The sequence below is a fragment of the Haemaphysalis longicornis genome, unplaced genomic scaffold (assembly GCF_048455015.1).
Source record: "Haemaphysalis longicornis isolate Haplotype H1 unplaced genomic scaffold, Haemaphysalis longicornis Haplotype H1 scaffold_379, whole genome shotgun sequence".
Taxonomy (NCBI): domain Eukaryota; kingdom Metazoa; phylum Arthropoda; class Arachnida; order Ixodida; family Ixodidae; genus Haemaphysalis; species Haemaphysalis longicornis.
Window position 1 is genome coordinate 129,051 of NW_027526357.1, and position 7,453 is coordinate 136,503.

General features: G+C 44.2%; 1 long non-coding RNA gene across 1 annotated transcript; it reads left to right on the forward strand.

Moving 5' to 3' along the window:
• Positions 1 to 224: 224 nt before the first annotated feature.
• LOC144178021 (uncharacterized) lies at positions 225 to 6,825 on the forward strand. The gene is made up of 3 exons (XR_013323919.1): positions 225 to 318; positions 2,176 to 2,314; positions 6,717 to 6,825. It is a non-coding gene; the product is annotated as an uncharacterized LOC144178021 (long non-coding RNA).
• The last annotated feature ends 628 nt before the right edge of the window (positions 6,826 to 7,453 follow it).

Consider the following 7,453-nt stretch of genomic DNA (forward strand, 5'->3'; position numbering starts at 1 on the left):
TAAATGCAGTTTCTTTAAACGAAAGGCCACATCAACCTTAGACGCGAACATTCGGACGTAAGTAGGCAGTTCGCGAGTAAGGTTTGCGTTGTGGCAAATGTTTTCGAGCGATTGCATTGAAGTAAAAGTTCTAAGGCCCCGATGAAAGCTTTATTCATAGGTCATCACTTAATTTTTATTTTTATAGCCATCGCTAAGGATAAAGATAGACATACGGGGCACAACGTGGCTATTCACTGAGTGTAGCTCCCAGCAGACGTTTTGTTGCTTACGCCTGCGATACCCACACGAGCCAAAGCTTTATTTAAGTGCTGTGCCGTAAGTATAGCGTGGTCGGTGTACTTGCTCCATTGTTATAGGGATGTTGTGCTGCTCAAGCTGCTGCGGCTAAAGTGTGCTATTTTTTCTCGGTGATGACTGGGGTTGATCGCGGGACGCCTCTCCTACTCTCTACATCTTCGTAAATATTGCTCATCTGAAAAGGGAGCCCGGTCATTTTGCTTCCAACTCATAATAAGTAGCCTATTCTGCTTGGGCGAATAAGATGTTTTAATATGCTTACACGGTGGCCACGATTCGTCATCAGGACTAGGAGTTCACTTCCTCAATTCATTACTTTCCGCATTGTTGATTAGGGTTATGACCGCCGGCGGATATTATGAGCTTCACCTTGAACTCATTACAGTAGCCGACCATTTTTTAGAACTTTGAAAATTCGGACTTGCTGGATATTTCGGACTTTCCCGAAGAACCGACAGTTGTCCCATAGGAGTAATGATTCACGCATTTTTCGGGCTGCCCTTTCATTCGGACTATTTCTCGTTCCCCTCAAGGTCCAAAAAATATGTCGCCGACTCTATTCCGCACCGTCTTGGGTGAGGAGGAGGTCATCTTGCGTGGTTACTTACACAAACACTCTTAATAAAACAAGGTCGTAGACGGTTAGTAAGGACGGTATTTACTAACTCCTTACGAACCTTACTACCCCTCGGTACGGTACGTATGCTCTGCCACTAGCAACTGCATGTTTAGGAAATTAACTGGAAGTACGAATTGGTATACAGTGGATTAAGGTCATGCTTATGGCTAGATTATGCATGGCCAGTTAGTAACGCATGTAGCTCAGAACGGTGTTATCGCTTAGAGGCTTCCCTAGTGAAGGTAGTCGTGCTTACTGCCTGCTTCAGTTAGTAACCCTGACTAGGGCCGAATTTACTACATCCAGTTACTAAGACAACTAACTTGTTAGTGTTCTGTTAGTGAATACCACTACCTCTTTTTAAGAGGGAGCAGCCACAATGGGGAATATGACGATGCGTCGCAACGTACGTACGTACGTACGCCTAAACTTGTTTTCAAGTGCACATCCCTTTAGGGGCCTAGCTTGCCGTATTGGCTCGTCCGGGGTCATGGTATCTAGCCACTGTAGTAATGCGCAACCCGGCGTCACCCACCCAAGCAGGCTTCAAAAAGATCGCCACCTCTCCGGTCAAAGCCAATGTCAATCCGACTGGGGCACACAGGCACACGTTACTCATACGCGAAGTGCCAGAGGTGATCTTTGCACTGCGCCGTTGCCACAGAGGCTGCCGTTGCTAGGCCGCAAGTGATTACACAACAACATAAAATAAGGAAAGTATCATGAATCAACGCATTATAACTACCTCAAAATAATAAAAAATGAATCCATTGTCTCTTGATGGGGCTTTTAAGGGGCTGCGGCGCCCTCTCCTGACTACTTTCGGTATCAACGCCAGGGTGATACTGAGGCTAGCCAAGACGGGGTGCAACAGCTCCTTTGGCGCCTCACTGCTCCACAATTGACAGCTTTAACGTCGAGTAAAACTAATTCCACCGTTCGCAAGCATTTTATCTTCGTAACTGCGGATAGCCGCTGCAGGGGATTTCCAAATGAAAACCAGGCCAAGTCTCAATTGGCTTCACTTGAGGCTTTGCGCCTCAACTAAAGCCAGCTGCGTGGCAATATTCAATTTCTTGGCACCCAGCTCTTCCTGATTAGGTAGTTATTGCACGTAGAAGACGAAAGTGCCGAGAAAAGCTACAAACCTGTCGTGACGTTTAGGTGTAGCAATTAAAAAGCTGACTTGTTGAGAAAGATGAACTGGACATGATCAAACAGTCTTGTAACAGTGTATGCATTTTTTTACTGTTTAGCAATCAAGAAACTGTCTGTGAGAGGCTAGTATGCGCCTTGATGTACTGCTCACAATTATGCTCTTGCCATTGGCAAAAAGCGAACCATGGAAGAACTACAAAGAACTGATCGTAAAAAAAGTAAAGACGTACGACAACAGTAAGTTGACATATTTTTTTTTCAATACGGAAAAATAATACCTATGGTTGAGCAAGTAGAATCAGTGAACATCCATAGTTTTAAAAAACATAAATGACCTGAACATTGGATAATAAATTCTCTGTGGTTTAGAACAGTGTCTACAAGGCAGCGATAATCACTGATGTATGTCACCAGCAAGTTTCCGCCATTGCGTTTTTCCCCGTAGTGCCCGGAATCCATCAGGAGCCGCAAAAAGCATGGGTTAATTGTGGCCTGAAAAAAAAACCAAACGATAAACAATTGCATCAAGATGTCACCAGTTTTTATTGTTTTTTTGTCTCACTCCCTCCACAGCCAGTGTGCAAAGTATGAACAAAAACCCATTTCTGTTCATTTGAACTGTAACGTGTATGAAAGCTCCCCCCCCCCTCCCTTGCCTGTAAAGAACGTGGTTTTTAAACTGCTATTGTAGATATACCCGACGAGCCTATCTGAAGTGAGATTTCGCACTATTGCACATCATAGTTAGGCGCCGAAGCTGGCCGGTACCATTAAAGTAGCGGCGTCTCTAGCCAAAGTTGCATCTATCAATAATAAAACTTTGAATACACCAAAACAATCCTTATGAGTTTTGAATGCGAAAACTTTAATGTCCAAGTGGCGAAAGGAAATGCTGCTATTGAGGCGCCGCCATGTTCTTGGGAGAAGCAGATGCGGCTGTAGCGCCAGCAGGGAGCGCGCCAGTGCCCCGCGTAGACGACTTTCGGTCGTTGGTGACTTGCGCCAGTAGGTGAGGCAGCGGTAAAAAAGCGGAAAGCTCGGCACGGCGCGCTATAAATTAACCTGGGGCGGTATTCTCGTAACTGTCCCTTTTGAAAACGTCCCTTTTGCGTCCCTTTCATCGTGACGTACTTCCGGTTAAGAAGTGGACGTAGGCAGCATGAAGTAAGGTTGGCAGTAGGTTTGCCGCGCTTGGGTTACGTCACTTCCGGTTGTTTGCTTTTAGCCAATCAGGGCTCGCCAAAAGGGACACTTTTGAAAGGGTCGCAAAAGGAACAAAACTCGAGAATACCGCCCCTGTTCTCTCAAAGCCTCCTCATCGTCCTTTTTCTTTGCTTTGTTTTTCTTCTCTCCCTAATGGGAACAAGAGACTTGGCCAATCACCACGGTTAGGCCGATACTTGGGTTCAACGATGAATAGCCCTGGCGTTAAACTTAACGGCGTGCCATGTACTGTCACTCATAGTACGACCAGCGGGAGGGGGGGGGAGGGGGGGAGCGGTGAGGGAAATTGACGACGTCAGACCTCAAAGCATAACGTTAGGCGAAACGCCAGGCCAGCGCCTACCCCCTTCACCTTTCAGGCAGCGCCACCAGCAGTTCGGCTGGCTTCTTAATTACGATCACGGCGTTGCTAAGGGGCCATTCTTTTTTCGGACCGTTTCGTTGCTGCAGACGTCGACGTCGTCTTTGCCGATCAATGGGCCAGTTAATGCTTACGTATTATTAAGTGTCTTTATTCCAGCAAACCGGCGCAAAAAAGTGGCGCTTTTTTAAAATTGCGTTTGAAGGTGTTCCTCGCATATAGCAATGTAAATATTTAGTTTTTAACCGCTAAACAGTAATTTTATCCGGCAAAATTTCCATACTTGGTCATAATACTTGGACATATTATTCAAAATTGGTGCATTAGCACGATAGTTCGGCTTTTTTCCCTAAGCGCAGACGAAATCTAGTAGGCATCGAAGAAAGAACCAAATGTGGTCCTATTCCCACTGCGATTAGAGGGAGTTGTGCCGCTGCCACCTTAGCAAAGCTTTGTATCGTGTATTGTCACGTAGCCAAAGACGACGCAGGGTTTTTTAACAAATACAGTTTATTGGAGCGTAGAGACCATGTAGAGTTCTTTGACATGTACAAAGTGACATGTATTACTGTCGAAAGTTGTCGAATTTGTTGACGCGGTCATCAGCCTCGATGCATTTATTTGTAGTGATCTTGTTTTTTAAAACACCGTATTATATTAAAAACATTTTCAATCAAACAATAACCATTTAGTATAGTTACCACAAAGCTACAGTCTTTGCATGTTAAAAAAGATTTCCGATAGGCCTTACGAAAGAAGGAGGATTCGCGCGGCGCTTCACTTCAAACAGGATAACATAGACGGGCGTGGCCAAACGCTGGTAGCAAAACCTAAGGAAATAAATCAGAAGGCATGGTTTGCGGCAGTGTAATAAAAGTAGGAGAAAGATTTTATGCAGGGTTGTATGCTAGCGCCATCAGTTATGGAGACAGCACTAAAAGGAACTGGGTTGGCGACCTCTCAAAAATCGCTAAAGACGAATAAGAAAAGGCATTTCAGAGGTTGGAGAGTATAAAAGCTGCAAACGGCAACGGTATAATCGTGAATCTACTAAACGGTAGAATTGACATTTTACTGGAAAAGCTCGCTCGCATAATTACTCTTGAATTTTCACAGAACTACAAAGGTTCCCCAGTTTGGAAAAATGCACATAACTCTGATCTAACAGAAGGGAGGTGTTGATGATGATGGTGTGGTTAATGGCGCAAGGGCAATGGCGCCAATGGCGCCAAAGGCGCCAAAGAGCACCAAGCAATGGCGCCAAAGAGCAATGGCGCAAAGAGCACCAAGAGGAGTTCTAGTGTTTCAATTAGAGGTGCTTGGCTAAAAGTGGTGTATAGGGCCAATGGTTAGTGATGAAGAGTGGATATAAAAGAGTTCAGGAAGCACGAGTAAGTGAGGCATTCAAAACCCGGGTGCCTCGGGGAGATCTTTTTGCCAAGGCAAAAAAGTCGAGGCCCCTGAGCATCACATTAGAAGCCTTAAGCACTGTCCTCCTCATTGAGGGCAGGCTGCGGTTACACACAGTATGAGACTTCTTTTAAAAAATCAACATCAGCAAGGTAAGCTAACACCTTTTTGAGCTTGACAATTGCTTCGTGTGATAGAAAGTGTGCTAGGTGCTGTGGTATGTGTTTTGTGCATAAATCTTCGAAGTGTCTGCGTCTTTTTCGTTCAAGTTCTCTATATTCAATTTAGCACTATGTGTACAAAAAGAGCCTCTCCTCATGTAGCACAGTTTGGACGTGGTGTACCAACTAAAAGATGTCCGTGTGTGCCATATGTGTGCCCAATTCCTAGTCGACAAAGTGCGTCCTCAACGGATCTGTGTAGCTTTCCTGGAGTATGTCTGCCTATTGTTGGTTTGATTGAATGGAGCTTGTTTTCTGTTTGCGTATCCCAACGATTCTACCAGATTTTACGGAGTTTTCTTTTGATGAGTGGTTCGAGGTCCAAGTGCGGTACAGATGTAATGTCCACATCATCTCGGAGAACTGCAGCAGCTGCTTCCCTCTCAGCACCCTCATTTTCAGCTATTCCACAATGTCCAGGTACCCAGCAGATTGTGATTTCCAGGCACATAGCGTAGGCTGACATGATGATGTTTAAAAAAAGATTAAGCACTGCATTTTTGTGAGACTTTGGAGAATGCAGGGCTGTCACTACACTCAAGGAATCTGTATATATGACTGAGCGGTGTATTTGGTGTTGTATTATGTGTTCTACCGCCATTAAAATACATTGGGCTTCACCTGTGAATATGCCGGTGTTTGGATTATGTGTCTTAGAGGCAGTGTAATGAGGTCCACAAACAGCACAAGAAATAGCAGAGTTGGTTTTAGGTGCGTCTGTGTACAATTCTGTGCATTGGCATTTGTTTTCAAGGCTTAAAATGTGTTGGTGTATTACGGCACATGGAGCTTTGTTCATGTCTATGTTAGCAAATGACATATCACATGCAACCAGCAACCGTTTTCATGGTGCAAAGACATCAGTAAAGGTGGTTTTGTAAGTTTCTTTAAACGAAATTTTCCTGTCGGATGTCAAAGTGTTTACGAACATTACATAGGGTTGCGCAAGAGAGGGTCGCTTTAGGAACAGACCTGCAGTGGATGTATTATGTATAAAGATGCCTGAGGGGTGCTTTTGAAATAAATTTGTTTTGACTGCGAATAATAAGGCTGCATAGGCACGCTGACTTTCTCGTGACCACATATTTGATTCTACAAACAGGCTTTCTATCGGGCTTGTTCGGAAAGCACCAGTCGCCAATCGAAGGCCCAGGTGGTACACCGGGTCAAGGAGTTTGAGAGCGGACTTCGAGACAGAAAAAACAGAACCAAAGTGGAAAGCCGGGCTAGTTGAAAATGGTTCATGACTGGAACTGCGCACAAAAAAAAAACAGACCAAGAGAGTACACTGCGTTGTGGGTGTTCTCTTCCCTTGGTCCGGTTTTTTTGTGCGCAGTTCCAGTCAAGAAAAAACCGATGTCATTTAATAGTCTCAGGACAAGTTTTTTCATTGTCTCACAACATTTACTGCATTATATTACAGAATCTTGCGTGTACGATAATATAACTTTTCAATCAACACTGGATCAAAATGGTACCGCTTGCCGGAGATTGTCGTGTTATCATTACAAGCAAGAAGTATCGGTGATGAGGTATGTCCCAAGGTCTTATCATAAAAAAATACAACAGTCTCTTTTGCATAGGTGCATCGCTTCATGAACGCAAGACATATTGAGTGCAATAAGCGTTAATTTAGCGTATTTTTTCTCTCCACTGCATGACTTCAAGGCTCTAACTATACAGTTGATATACAAATCACATGGTTTTGCCGTTAACCCCTGCCTGACGCCTTGTACTTGTACATTACACTCACCTTCGTAATAGCTTTGCAAATAACATTTGAGCTGTGTTGAAACAAACGTGCGTTTGAGGTCGGCCACTTTCTTCTCTAGTATTTAATTTATTTATTTATTTATTTATTTACTTATTTATTTATTTATTTATTTATTTATTTGATTACTTCATTGCTCTAATTTTGACTACGTAAAGCCTGTTAACTCGAACATCAATTATTCGAATTGCTGGATAATTCGAACTGTACAATTTGGTCCTGTCAAGGTCAATAGACATCCATGCATAGAAAAGTCCGGTAATGCCAACGCCAGTAAGTTCACGAACAATACAACCTGCGCGCCACGCGCTGGCTGCTTGCGGATTGCCACCCGACCAGAGCAAGGCACTCGCTCCCCATACGCGCGGTTGCGTCGCCTCCGGAATCTC